This window comes from Diaphorina citri, unplaced genomic scaffold (genome assembly GCF_000475195.1).
Source record: "Diaphorina citri unplaced genomic scaffold, Diaci psyllid genome assembly version 1.1 scaffold110, whole genome shotgun sequence".
NCBI classification, from domain to species: Eukaryota; Metazoa; Arthropoda; class Insecta; order Hemiptera; family Psyllidae; genus Diaphorina; species Diaphorina citri.
The window spans coordinates 51,893-66,926 of NW_007377547.1; the positions used below are offsets into that span (position 1 = coordinate 51,893).

General features: G+C 39.7%; 2 long non-coding RNA genes across 2 annotated transcripts; both read left to right on the forward strand.

Annotated features, from left to right (window-relative positions):
• Positions 1-553: 553 nt before the first annotated feature.
• On the forward strand, positions 554-2,882 carry LOC113465462. Its single transcript, XR_003390168.1, has 2 exons — positions 554-637; positions 2,626-2,882. It is a non-coding gene; the product is annotated as an uncharacterized LOC113465462 (long non-coding RNA).
• Positions 2,883-13,371: 10,489 nt separating this feature from the next.
• LOC113465461 lies at positions 13,372-14,495 on the forward strand. Its single transcript, XR_003390167.1, has 2 exons — positions 13,372-13,892; positions 14,311-14,495. It is a non-coding gene; the product is annotated as an uncharacterized LOC113465461 (long non-coding RNA).
• Positions 14,496-15,034: the final 539 nt, after the last annotated feature.

Consider the following 15,034-nt stretch of genomic DNA (forward strand, 5'->3'; position numbering starts at 1 on the left):
GCTTGTTGAGCAAATGAGATTTTTTTTTTTAGTTTTATTTGATGGTTTGAGGTTTTTTTTCTTTTCTCTCTGGACACTGCTGTTCCTCCTTGTCAATTTTGAACCTCCCTAATTTTGTCAGATTTTGGCACTAAGGGGATTTCTGTTCCTCCAAAAGAAGTGTGTAGGTATTTCGAACAATAGGTCCCTTGGTGTTTTGACAAGTGCAGTAGTGCCAGCCACTCACTCTCAGGTAGACCTGATCCGGTGTACCTGTCAGGTCTACCTGATTATGAGCGGCTGGCTTAAGTCGGGCAGGTCTGGTAAGGCTCGGTCAATATCCCCCCTTTACGCTCGTTGGGTAAGCTAGAGAGTTCTCATGTCTATTAGGTGTGTGTGTGTCTGTGTAGTTGGGTTTGTACGTCTGCCCATGTGTACGAGTATGTCTATATTGTCTATGCGAGTACAGTCTCGTACACACGTTCAATGACTTCCTTCCTGTTACGGTACTGTAGGTAGCATGGGATAGGATGAGCCCAATGTATAGGATGCGCCTAGTGCAACTTTTGCACTTACATTTGCCACAAAGCTGGTCTTAAGAGTAGGAACTACATACATGAAGTTTTGCACTCACATTTGCCACAAAGCTGGTGCTAAGGTGTGTCCACATATAGTCGACCGTCCACCCCCCCGTCCCCCCTCACTCTTTGTTCCCGGACTCCAATGTTGTATAATGCTATTAATGAATGACCCCTCCTATTTCCTTAGACATTGACTTGGATTGACCTTGCTTCCGGTTCGGACTTTTTCATCGGCACAAAGCGCACCTTACTGCTCTAGATAAGTTCCAAACGGGAGTCGTGTTGGGAATTTGCTGTTCTAACTTGGAATTTTGTTGTTCAAACTCTGAATTATGCTGTTCAAAATCGGAATTATGCTGTTGTAACTTGAATTTTTGCTGTTTTAACTTGGAATTTTTCTGTTACATATCACCTTGTAGGAAAATGCGCCTTGGTTCGTATTTGGGGAAGTGTCCGACTTAGGTACGCTATGCGTCGAGTGCATTGGGTTCAAGGACGTATCTATTCTCGTACGAAAACCCTCTGAATTCTTAGGGAACATCAAGAATCTTCTTAGGTAAAGGATGGTTTCAACCCCAATCTCTAACCAGCAGCATATAGTTATGCATCTGTCTCTAGATAAATGAATTAAAAAAAAAATTAAGGAGTGTATAAAAAAATAAATTAAAATAAATCAAGGAGTGCATCATCATTTCAGTGACGTCCAATCACTGACCTGCCTTAAACTCACGCTTCTCACTCCTTCATGTTTTTGTTTTCAATGTCTACCTACGAGAGAATAAAGAGCTTTGAATCTCGTGTTACCCTACTTACTTGTACTGTGTCAGTAATGCAATACATGTCCTTGGTTCGGTTCTGTTGGCAAAGTAAGGACCTCTGGTGCTTTATGTGGAACGTATGTACGTAGTAGGTGTACCCAATTCAATGTCTTGTATGCATGTTTTTCTGCATTGCTTTGAGCTTTTGCATGGAATCTATCAGGGCGTTTTGTTATGAGAACTCTTGGTAATTCTTGGCATCGTGTCCGAGGTCTTGTTGCTTGTTGAGCAAATGAGATTTTTTTTTTTTTTTTTTTTTTTTTTTTAATTTTTTTTTTGGCTTTTGGTTTTTTTTTTTTTTTTTTTTTTTTTCTTTGATGGTCTTGAGGTTTTTTTTTCTTTTCTTTTCGTTTCTTTTCTCTCTCGACACTGCTGATCCTCCTTGTCAATTTTGAACCTCCCTAATTTTGTCAGATTTTGGCACTAAGGGGATTTCTGTTCCTCCAAAAGAAGTGTGTAGGTATTTCGAACAATAGGTCCCTTGGTGTTTTGACAAGTGCAGTAGTGCCAGCCACTCACTCTCAGGTAGACCTGATCCGGTGTACCTGTCAGGTCTACCTGATTATGAGCGGCTGGCTTAAGTCGGGCAGGTCGGGTAAGGCTCGGTCAATATCCCCCCTTTACGCTCGTTGGGTAAGCTAGAGTGTTCTCGTGTCTATTAGGTGTGTGTGTCTGTGTAGTTGGGTTTGTACGTCTGCCCATGTGTACGAGTATGTCTATGCGAGTACAGTCTACAGGTCGGGTAAGGCTCGGTCAATATCCCCCCTTTACGCTCGTTGGGTAAGCTAGAGAGTTCTCGTGTCTATTAGGTGTGTGTGTCTGTGTAGTTGGGTTTGTACGTCTGCCCATGTGTACGAGTATGTCTATGCGAGTACAGTCTCGTACACACGTTCAATGACTTCCTTCCTGTTACGGTACTGTAGGTAGCATGGGATAGGATGAGCCCAATGTATAGGATGCGCCTAGTGCAAGTTTTGCACTTACATTTGCCACAAAGCTGGTGTGAAGAGTAGGAACTACATACATGAAGTTTTGCACTCACATTTGCCACAAAGCTGGTGCTAAGGTGTGTCCACATATAGTCGACCGTCCATCGATCCATGTCCACACTGCCTCGGCAAAATGAAGTTTCCTCGTCGATCGATCGACGGCCGGTCGACTTTGTTTGGACACACCTTTAGAGTAGGAACTACACAGCTACACACACATTTCCCTGCACTTACATTTGCCACAAAGCTGGTGCTAAGGTGTGTCCACATATAGTCGACTGTCCATCGATCCATGTCCACACTGCCTCGGCAAAATGGAGTTTCCTCGTCGATCGATCGACGGCCGGTCGACTTTGTTTGGACACACCTTTAGAGTAGGAACTACACAGCTACACACACATTTCCCCGCGAAATGTGAGGAAAACGGGCTTAGGAAAAGTGTTGCCACTTGGAACACACTCCTTAAAAAGAAAATGTTTGTTCAGATTTGACAACTGCTCATTTCAAATGACACACATGAACCCAGACGACGGTTCGAACTTGGCCCGTTCTTCTGTTTACAATGATTTAGGAAAAGTGTTGCCACTTGGAACACACTCCCTAAAAAGAAAATGTCTGTTCAGATTTGACAACTGCTCATTTCAAATGACACACATGAACCCAGACGACGGTTCGAACCTGGCCCGTTCTTCTGTTTACAATGACCCTTGGTATTGGTATAAGTAGGGCCGTCGGCTTTAATAAACGCTCTATGTCACTGCGACCTGGTTGGATGTTTTGTGACTTTACACTAACCCTGTATGGCGTAGCATTTATTTGCACCACTAGCATAATACACACGATACTCATCATGACTAACAGTATGAGAAGTTTTAGCCTCATCACCGTGCATTGTCATTATTACAAGGTATTGTGTGTAGAAAAGAAGGTCGCTTCAAAACCACCACCCAAAGAGGGAGAAAATAGCTTGGAAACTTCCTTTGTTGATGTTGTCGTCATTAGCATTACAAGAAGCACAGTTATTAGTTTCTTTACTCGCGACTCCTCATATACAATATCTTGCGGACTTGCTGCAACTTTGCATACCGTGTGACTGCGGGGAGAGAGGTTTTTGACCCCTTTACTCCGATCGGGGATTGAATAGCTTGGAAACTTCCTTTGTTGATGTTTTGATGTGAATTTTTGATACATTTTTTTGGTGGGAAGCTGGGGGACTAGAAAGACCGTCTTTGTTGATGTTTTGATGTGAATTTTTGATACATTTTTTTGGTGGGAAGCTGGGGGACTAGAAAGACCGTTGATCTCTTTTCTTCTTTGATATCATCTTTCAGATTCTTGGTAATCTGTTTCAGATTCTTACAGTCTTGGGCTCGCCGCCCTTTTATACTCTCGATTTTGGTGGGTTCTTGTCTTGAAATACATATTTTCTCACTGAATTTGTGGATTTCTCTTCTTTGATCAAGTAGTTAGTAGATGGTGGACCCACGAATCGCCGAATTATTGGACAAATTGTTGGCCACAGTAAACACATGCAGAAGAAAAAGGTCGAGGAAAAAGTCGTCGTATTGCAAATGTGGTGCATAGTTCGTTCGTTCAATTTTGTACCCATTTGGTCTTCTAAACGTGCAAATTGACGCACTATTTATTTGTTGATTTCATGACCTTTTGATTTCATTCCTAGGTCAACGATTATTGGACATATTGTTGGCCACAATAAACACATGCAGAAGAAAAAGGTCGAGGAAAAAATCGTCGTATTGCAAATGTGGTGCATAGTTCGTTCGTTCAATTATGTACCCATTTGGTCTTCTAAACGTGCAAATTGACGCACTATTTATTTGTTGATTTCATGACCTTTTGATTTCATTCCTAGGTCAACGTTGTAAATAAAATTGAATAGAATATACCTACCTTGTTTATCCTGTTTGAATGAGACTAAAAAGTCGCTTTACCCAGTCTTAACAAGGTCTCGTGTATTTTATGGGTTAACAGGCATAATACATAAGGTTTAGTCTCCTGTTAACTCTGGTATTCCATTTTTCGTTTTTCCTGCATCTACACAATACATGCCTAATCAGGCTTACAACGGTCCTCTCCTGTAGTGAAAGGTGATTGAGAGGCGCGTCGTAATATGGATTGGGTTCATTGAACATTGTTCAGCCTGACGCGGCACGCACTGAAATATACGGCGTGTGAAAAACTGCGGCATGCCGCTTTTCGGCAATAAAAAGTGCGTAAAGCATGTCGCCCCTGCTATGAAAAATGCGTACTTGAGTATACGGGGAATTTGTAAACTGCAGCCAGTGTTCGTAAGAAAAATCGAGATCACATGTTAAGTTCTGCGTCCATCTTGTTGCAGAAAGACCAGAAATTTTAACAAACTTATTTGGTTCCGTACATCACCTATTCAGAATTATGGATTGTTCCACTAATTTTACATCCAAAATGAAAGAGGCTATGAAACACAAACTCCGAGTATAAGAAAGATTCTAGATTCTCTTCAAGACACATGAATAGGATAGAAGATAGAATACACGAGGAGCTCTTCTACCCAACCACTAAATTTTTCTTTCACTGTGAGCCTTTAAAATTATAAGATTACTCGTTTTTATTATTTATAATATAAGATATTAAAATACCACCCCAATGACACAATTTACATAGGACTTCGCTGTTGAAAATCCTACTTCGTAAAGAAAGTAACCTACTAACCCTTTTGTGAGCGAATAAAATTGTGTAACGATTTTCCCATAAAGGACACTTCAAGAACTCAAGGTGATTCACCTTGAGTTGGGTCATGGGCTTTAATCTCCTGTGCATTTTTTGTATGTGCGAGAGAAAGAAGAGAGAGAGAGAGAGAGCGCTTCATGTTGTAATTTTTGGATCAGGATTAAGCGCCGAATTCGTTGGAGAGGGGTTGGTAATCTGGTACCCTTCTCTTTCCGATACCAAAGGAATGTAGACGCAGGGTACAACAAGTGGTACTTGGAAGTTTCTTCTCACGTTAAATAAGGTCTCGTGAGGCCAAGAACCGAAGCAAGTGAACCTTCAGGTCTCTGGGTTTGGTCTCCGAAGCTTCTTGAGTCTCTTGTCCTCTTGGCGAGTTCCGAGAATTCGGTCTGACCACTAACTACTTACTCTGCAGGTCTCTTCTATTGGACAGGAATGCCGACTTTACTGTTTTTTTCTTTCTATATTGTTTCTCTCCACATGACGATGTTGATGCCTTATGCAGAAATATTAGCAGGTAGCAGCTACCTACCTGGCCAGTCCAGGTTCACATTCCTTTGTAGCCTGGGCTCGTTTGGAATCCGTGCCACTTGTGTATATTGGCTCTGTCTTTACTTTGTACAATGGTAATGTGTGCCCATTTCAGAGTGGTTTTCTAGTCCCGAGGATAGCTGTTTCTATTAAGCTAAATTTTCTTTGAGGAATAGCTATTCATTTTGGAGGAAAGGCGCTTGTTGAGTTTTTGGGTCTTTTGGATCACTAGAAAGCTTTTCACTAATTCCATTTCCAGACTCATTTGTTTCGATTTTGGCCTTTGAAGTCTTTTCTGACCTGTGACCTTTTCATTCACTTTCCCTTCATCCTCGTTTTCGGGCGGGACAAGCTAAATTTTCTTTGAGGAATAGCTATTCATTGTGGAGGAAAGGCGCTTTTTGAGTCCTTTGGATCACTAGAAAGCTTTTCACTCATTCCATTTCCAGACTCATTTGTTTCAATTTTGGCCTTTGAAGTCTTTTCTGACCTGTGACCTTTTCATTCACCTTCCCTTCATCCTCGTTTCCGGGCGGGACAGGTTGTTTTCTGGGTTTTCACATTGGCATTGCGATGACTATGGGTTTCCTCGAAATTTAATGACGTTATTAATTTTAAAATTGCATTCTTTCTATGACTCACGCGATTTGGTCTGAAATTTTTGAAATGAAATTCTGGATGAGTCAGAAGTAAATTCGGGCGGGACAGGTTGTTTTCTGGGTTTTCACATTGGCATTGCGATGACTATGGGTTTCCTCGAAATTTAATGACGTCATTAATTTTAAAATTGCATTCTTTCTATGACTCACGCGATTTGGTCTGAAATTTTTGAAATGAAATTCTGGATGAGTCAGAAGTAAATTGAGGTTTCAGTTGGGGCAGAGGAAGCGCGGTACATTCCATTGAATCCATTGATGGAGAAGAAATTATCTAGTATGTATCTATGTTATGTAGGGGCGCTTTGATCTTACCTAGTTTCGGTTTCCGAAGGAGTGTTTCCAGTCGTCGATCGACATTATGCAGACTACCTCGACACCAAAGAAAAGCAGAAACCAGAAACAGAACACAGAACTCATAACTAACCTCTCCCAACAATAATGACACCACTGACACGGGTTGTTGACTATGCACATTACCGCTCATTATGACTGTGCCGTCTGATAGTGATGATGACTGAATGCTCCGCTAATGTCGAATAATCACGATGGATGACTGGGCCATTGTCCTGTACAAATACCAATGTATCAATGCCATCATGAATATATTCTGTGTCATTTGGATTACTATTTTATTTTGATAACTATTTCTTGGATAACTTTCGACCGCAACCATACATCAGCTCTTGTGACTTTCTTGGTGAAGATATGTGTACGTCACACCTCTCCTACCCCAACTAAACTTTTTGGTCCAATTAGTGAGATTTCTATTATTATTTTTGACGATCTTTACGAAAAAAATACATTTGGACAGTTATATTTTTCATGAGAATCATCAATTGCGAGCCTTCGTAATCTTGATTCTATTCATATCTGTACCACATACTATCGCGAGCATCTTACTTACTAATACACCTGTACCACAAGAATGCACGCACACTGACAGAACTGTCAGTTATATGTATCTTATATCTCAGGATTATGTACAGAACAAAGTCTATCTCGAGGATTATGTACGAAAAAAGTAACAGAACCAAACCTCCGTGTGCAATTCACTTGACATACCCGAAGTAGCAGATAAAGTATATTATGTGCAGTACTTTGAGTATGGTATAAGGATATTGTATACCTATTTATGTGTGCAGTACATAGAGGTAGATGTATATGTGCAGTACATAGAGGTAGAAGTATGTATGTTTGCAGTACATGAGAGTACGGTATTTGGTATGCGCCTCGTGGCATAGAATGCGTTGGGAATGCGGTGGAACTGTTCTGACTTCTGACATTTGTCATGACATTTTGATCTTCGTGATAGTTTGTTAGTTATGCTTGCTTGCCAAGTTGCTTGGTGTACTTGAGGTTATCCTAAAGATGAATTTGTCAAATACATTAATCTGTGAAAGATTGTCATTGGATTAAAATGCAATCGTGTGAATGTTCCAGAGACCTTAAGAAGCATGTTGTATAGGGGTCCCAAATGATACCTGTTTTTACCAGTGTTAATTCACTGGTCTCAAATAATGTGTACCATCTCAAATGTACCAGTTTCCTCTAGTATTTACTCGTCTGCTTGCCAAGTTGCTTGGTGTACTTGAGGTTATCCTAAAGATGAATTTGTCAAATACATTGATCTGTGATAGATTGTCATTGGATTAAAATGCAATCGTGTGAATGTTCCAGAGACCTAATTTTGTTAATATTAAGAAGCATGTTGTATAGGGGTCCCAAACGATACCTGTTTTTACCAGTGTTAATTCACTGGTCTCAAATAATGTGTACCATCTCAAATGTACCAGTTTCCTCTAGTATTTACTCGTCTTTGCTGTCACTAGTATTCGGTGACGCACCTGGAATGACGAATGAAAGAGTACCCGTCCACGAGTTTTCTTGTACATACATACTTCCTTACTTCCGTGAATGCTGAAATTCATCATCTCTAATGAATGTTAACAATTTCCAGCTATGGCCCCAGTCATGGCCACGCGATGTGTCATAGTGCCACAAATACTTTCCCACTCGTCCGTTCCGTAGATTGTGTCATCGAGCATAATGTGCCATATTACGGGCTTATTATTACCGCCCATTGACGAGCGTGTCGTGCGGTATTGGTGTAGGCCGCCGCGCCTCTCTTCCCATTCATTGCTCCCAATAAGTGGCGCTGGTAAAGTAGAAGTGTGAGAGGTTATGCGTATTGTTTTGTTTTATGAATGAAATCGTCGTGATGACGCTGCTGGTAATGGTGTGTGGAACCTTGGTCTTCACGACTTGCAATAGTGAAGCCTGTGTTGTCCTCTTCGCGACTTGCAACCTGTTGTATTACACAGGGTTTGGATGAGGAGGATTTAGGGAACTTTACTTTTTGGTTGTGGTCATCATTTCTTTTGATTTTGCAAGTTTTAAGTGGATATAACTTTCGAAATTTTTTGATATTGGCTTGTTACAAGCGCATATTTGGTGAACCATCATTCCTAGAACCCTTACATGTACACCGATTGATTTCTCGTGAAAAGTTACATAGGAAAGACTCCTTGGTCATCTTAAATACTCTAATGGAAACTCTTCATGTTGAAATATTTGGAGATATCACAGAGAGGAGAGAGGGATCAGAGAGAACCTTCCAGTCTGAAATGCAACTTTTATGTTCAATAGAAATCAGAGCACTAAATTTGGTACTTCAACTGGAGGTGATAGTTCAGCAGATCCAATTCCATTTTTCTTGATTCTTTAGAAGGAAATTAAAAAAAGCATCCTTCAACAATTTACCAGTAAAATTCCAGATCCTGGAAAGCATATTTAAAGTAGCTCATCCCCAAAGGGGATTTATTAGATTTAGCAAAAGAAGAGATGAGAGTCTGACTTTTGGGATTGAGGCATATTTCGACTTGAATCACTTAAAACCGTACTCCGTAACATCTTTTTTTGACTCGGCTTACAGTCTTGGCACCGTTGTAAACATCCTGTATGGAAGCCACCATGATGATGATGCAATACAACTCAATCATAATTTCATTCTTATTTGTAACACACGGAAATTCTTGATATCCCGCGCTCTCCCTCTCCCGTCACCTCATGTGTGTAGAAGTCTATTCGAACTCTGAGATGTGTTCTATATCTGAAGAAATGCAGCTGAAGCAATGAATGTTGGATGGGATTTTGATCTTTCATAGTGTGGCTCAACACAAACATATTCAAGTCGGAACTCGTGGAAATGTTTTCAAAATTTCGAATGGAATGAGAGTTTTCAAATTTGAACTGATAAAAAAGTTGAATGAAAGGAATGTGATAAGATGTTTCAAATTTGGACCGACAAATATAAATTTGAATGCATTAAAAAAAAAAAAAAAAAAAAAAAAAAACCCAAAAAAAAAAAAAAAAAAAAAAAATCCGATTCATTTTCATTTAGAGTCAGGTTCATTCATATAATTCGTTATCAATTGATTGATAATAAAATTGATATTTCTGTTATGTTCGGTGTTTTGTTTGTATCCTTTTATTACGTTACATAACAAGATTAGGTTCTTGATCCGTTTCAATTTTCAACTTTCAATGGGTGAAAGCATACAATAACAACAAAATAAATACTTGGTTAATAGAAAGTAAAAAGCATACAACAACAAAGCATGAGAATATCGCACATCTAAAAAAAAAAAGTCTAGAGGTTTTGCCATGGCCCAGTCAAGTACATAGAGTTAGTAGACTCTTTCAAGCTTGTTACTTGTTAGTGAAGACCAATATTTATGGGTATATTGAACCCTGGGTAACTAGTAACATTTTCTAACATGGAGCAAAAGGGTCACACCTCAATGAAGGTATTTCTACGTTCTTCTTACGTCTGTATTTATATCATAACCTCTTTTCCCCTCTCCCTCCATCTTCCCCTACTTTCCTCTCCACACCCCTCCTAGCTGGGGTGATGGGGTCTCTTCCTGTGTTGCAATGTCATTGGCTTGAAGTTTTATAAATAGGGATCGGAAGTGAAGGATATATGCAAGCTGTGCTCTGCTCGTACTGTGTGACTGTGGATAAATATGTTCTTATACAGTGTGGCACATGGAATCACACGCTAGTGGCTAGTGTGTACCATATTTCTTGTAATTTCACTTTTTCCCCCGCTCAAACGGGGTCGGTATTTTGTGTCCAGTCTTTTCCGGTCTCCTCTATTTTGTACCACATTTCCAGATAACTCCTTGCTATATCCTCATTCTTTTCCTTCTTTGACTAATATTTTTAGAAAATGAGAATTATGAGACAGTTTCTGCTGTTGTCAAGTACTTACTGAGTTGAAATTGGGTATAATATCCCTTAGAGACAGATTGAGCATTAGGGCTCAGAGTTGAATGATGATACATCACAAAAGTCATGCCAGACAGGAGTCTATGAACTAAATGTTTTGATTTCAAACTTGTGACCCCAAAAAAGATTAGAAATCAATTTTGTACCCCGCCTTTTATTCACTTCATAGTACCTACCTTTCTTTCCCCTCATTGCACTCCTGTTACTCTTCCACACTATTTACGGCAGAAAAACGCAGTGTCATGCATTGAGCATTTCTCAATTTTGATGGCCAGCTGCTAAGCGCGTTTCCCCAATTGGTGCTAGAGGCCAATCAAATTTGAGAATAAGTTGCTTGTTTGTACCTACTTTTTGCCGTAACAAAAGCACTTCCGTTATTGAAGGAGGCTTGTCGTTCTTTACCTACTTTTTGCCGTAACAATAGCACTTCCGTTATTGAAGAAGGCTTGTCGTTCTTATTGACTTCAAACGATGTTCTAGGTCTTTTCTTGATCCTTTCTTTATTTCCCTCGGTAGCCCTAAACCCAAACATTCAGGGGCAGTACATAACTCCAAGGATTCTTACGAATTCACAATTTCACACCCTTCCGACTCTAGGAAGGATATTTGTCCTTCCGATTTTGCAGTTCCACTTGAACGAACACCAGTACATAACTCCAAGGATTCTTACGAATTCACAATTTCACACCCTTCCGACTGTAGGAAGGATATTTGTCCTTCCGATTTTGCAGTTTCACTTGAACGAACACCCTGTACTGGACACGGGGACTCCGTACATTGTACACTGCCAGTGATGTAGATTGTAGTGGTATCTGTGCTAGAGTTTTATTCTGGTTGTTTGTGTGTTTGGTTGGCTGATACCAAGAACTGGTGAGAATCACGCTGGCATTTTCCTACAGATGGATCACATTTATGCAATACGCTCAGCGCATTATGGGCACTTCTGAGACAGATTGACTTTTGCGGTGACAACCTTGCACTTGTTTCGTATGAGTCTCTGGTGTAATGCGCTAAACGTGTTGCTCTCACACGGGGACTCCGTACATTGTACACTGCCAGTAATGTAGTTGTAGTGGTATCTGTGCTAGAGTTTTATTCTGGTTGTTTGTGTGTTTGGTTGGCTGATACCAAGAACTGGTGAGAATCACGCTGGCAGCATATCACCTTGTAGGAAAATGCGCCTTGGTTCGTATTTGGGGAAGTGTCCGACTTAGGTACGCCATGCGTCGAGCGCATTGGGTTCAAGGACGTATCTATTCTCGTACGAAAACCCTTAGGTAAAGGATGGTTTCAACCCCAATCTCTAACCAGCAGCATATAGTTATGCATCTGTCTCTAGATAAATGAATTAAAAAAAAAACACGGGGACTCCGTACATTGTACACTGCCAGTGATGTAGTGGTATCTGTGCTAGAGTTTTATTCTGGTTGTTTGTGTGTTTGGTTGGCTGATACCAAGAACTGGTGAGAATCACGCTGGCATCCTATTGCATTCCTCACATTCCTTCTTCCCCTCTCTCCGATATGTCTTTCACATATATCTTCTTCGATTTATTCCTCATTGTATCGGTTTTATATCTTTTGATTGTTTTCTCTTTTCCTTCGATTTCTCGTATCCTTTGTTAACTTCTTTTATTTCTTCTTCGACTTATCTGTTCTTCCAGTTTATCCTTCGTTGGAGTCTATTATTTGCAATCGTTATTGATGTTATTAACCCCTTACGTGTTTGTACGCCATCAATTGCCGCGTTGTCAGGTGCAGCACACATTCCGGAATTCCATTCATTTCGTGTTTATCACTTGGACTGAGGATTGTTATCAGTGTTGAGATGATACGTGCCTAGTTGCCTAGTAGTTGTTGGAGTAATATTTTTTGTTGATTGGGTCGTTCTTTTTGGTATCGTTGAACTTGATTCTGAGATCGTTTTTCCCCTCACTATTATTTTACTTTATAATATACCCTACGGATTTAAAAATAGCGGACACCAAGAGGAGTAATTGTAAATTTAATGGACCTCCAATTGGAGCGAAATTTTTCTCGAGTTTAAATGATGATACATCACAATAGTCATGCCAGACAGGAGTCTATGAACTAAATGTTTTGATTTCATTGTGGTATCTGATAAAACTCTTCTAAAACGCCCCGAAATTGGTGTTTTCACAATTAACTCTGGAAAAAATACACTTGATGTCCCCAAAAGCGAGAGAATTTGCTTCTGCTGTAATATTGGATGAGTTTGAATGATGGTATATCACAATAGTCATGCCAGACAGGAGTCTATGAACTAAATGTTTTGATTTCAGACTTGTGATATCTGAAAACTATTCCAAAGAAAAGTTGAAAAAAAAAAAAAATAAATAAATTGTTAATTTTTTTTTTGCTTTCTTTTAAGTGGCAGGGTTCTCCTAGACAATCAATTGCCGCGTTGTCAGGTGCAGCACACATTCCGGAATTCCATTCATTTCGTGTTTATCACTTGGACTGAGGATTGTTATCAGTGTTGAGATGATACGTGCCTAGTTGCCCAGTAGTTGTTGGAGTAATATTTTTTGTTGATTGGGTCGTTCTATTTGGTATCGTTGAACTTGATTCTGAGGTCGTTTTTCCCCTCACTATTATTTTACTTTATATTGTACCCTACGGATTTAAAAATAGCGGACACCAAGAGGAGTAATTGTAAATTTAATGGACCTCCAATTGGAGCGAAATTTTTCTCGAGTTTCGTGGAAGTGAGCTTTGAACTCGAAAAAAACAGCCTTGGATCGTTTTGTTTGTTTGTCTGGGAGGTCGTTGACCTCGGTCCCCCCTAGTCCAAAGGAAAACGGGCATAGTTTCCTCATGTGAGCCCATAAATGCGCGGGGAAGGGAAAGAATAGTAGGTTGTTTACTGGTTTATAATAGTAACTTTTCCTTTTAATAAATGTGCAATTTTTCCTTCCGGATTTTTCTGGAAGCTGTACGTGTAGAATAATACATAATTTTGACCCCCCCCCTCCCCATCCCCCTTAAGTGAGCGACTTCTTGAGCATATCCGGTAATACTGGGGTTTATCACGCCTTTGCACATCCAAGCCAGCAGCTGAGCGAATTTCACTACTCAGAACTGTATGGAATGCATGTGCTACATTATAAACCAGTGTAAATCATAACTGCCGAAACCGACACTTCTGATGCGTTTTTGGTTTTAAATTTTTACACACACTTGTCTTGTTATATCTGAAGAACTTTTTACCAAAACGACTATTTTCAAGAGACGATCAAAGGAACAAATGAATTCATGAACCCATATCGTAGATTCAGCAAGTAAGAAAGTCTAGGTTTATTTCGCACATTAGGTTTTAACTTTTTACATACACTTGTTATATCTGACAAACTTTTTTACCAAAATGACCATTTTCAAGATGCCATCAAAGAAACAAATAAATTCATGAACCCACAATGTCGTGGATTCTGCAAGTAAGAAAGTCTAGGTTTATTTTGCACATCCAAGCCAGCAGCTGAGCGAATTTCACTACTCAGAACTGTATGGAATGCATGTGCTACATTATAAACCAGTGTAAATCATAACTGCCGAAAACGACACTTCTGATGCGTTTTTGGTTTTAAATTTTTACACACACTTGTCTTGTTATGTCTGAAGAACTTTTTACCAAAACGACTATTTTCAAGAGCCGATCAAAGGAACAAATGAATTCATGAACCCATATCGTAGATTCAGCAAGTAAGAAAGTCTAGGTTTATTTCGCACATCCAAGCCAGCAGCTGAGCGAATTTCACTACTCAGAACTGTATGGAATGCATGTGCTACATTATATCCAGTGTAAATCATAACTGCCGAAAACGTCACTATTGATGCGTTTGAGGTTTTAAATTTTTACATACACTGATATTGATCATTTCTAAACAAACAACTATTTGCTGAAAAAACCATGTCAAGGGAAGATCGAACGAAACGAGTGAATTATTTGGAATGATTCAGAAAGTAGGCAATTATTTCGCTCATCCAAGCCAGCAGCTGAGCGAATGTCACTACCTGATCATTTCTAAACAACTATTTGCTAAAAAAAAAAAAAAATGTCAAGGGAAGATAGAACGAAACGAGTGAATTATTTGGAATGATTCAGAAAGTAGGCAATTATTTCGCTCATCCAAGCCAGCAGCTGAGCGAATGTCACTACTCAGAATTGTATGGAATGCATGTGCTACATTATATCCAATGTAAATCATAACTGCCGAAAACGACACATCTGATGCGTTTTAGGTTTTAAATTTTTACATACACTTGTTATATCTGACAAACTTTTTACCAAAATGACCATTTTCAAGATACCATCAAAGAAACAAATAAATTCATGAACCTATAATGTCGTGGATTCTGCAAGTAGGAAAGCCCACGTTTATTTTGCACATCCAAGCCAGCAGCTGAGCGAATTTCACTACTCAGAACTGTATGGAATGC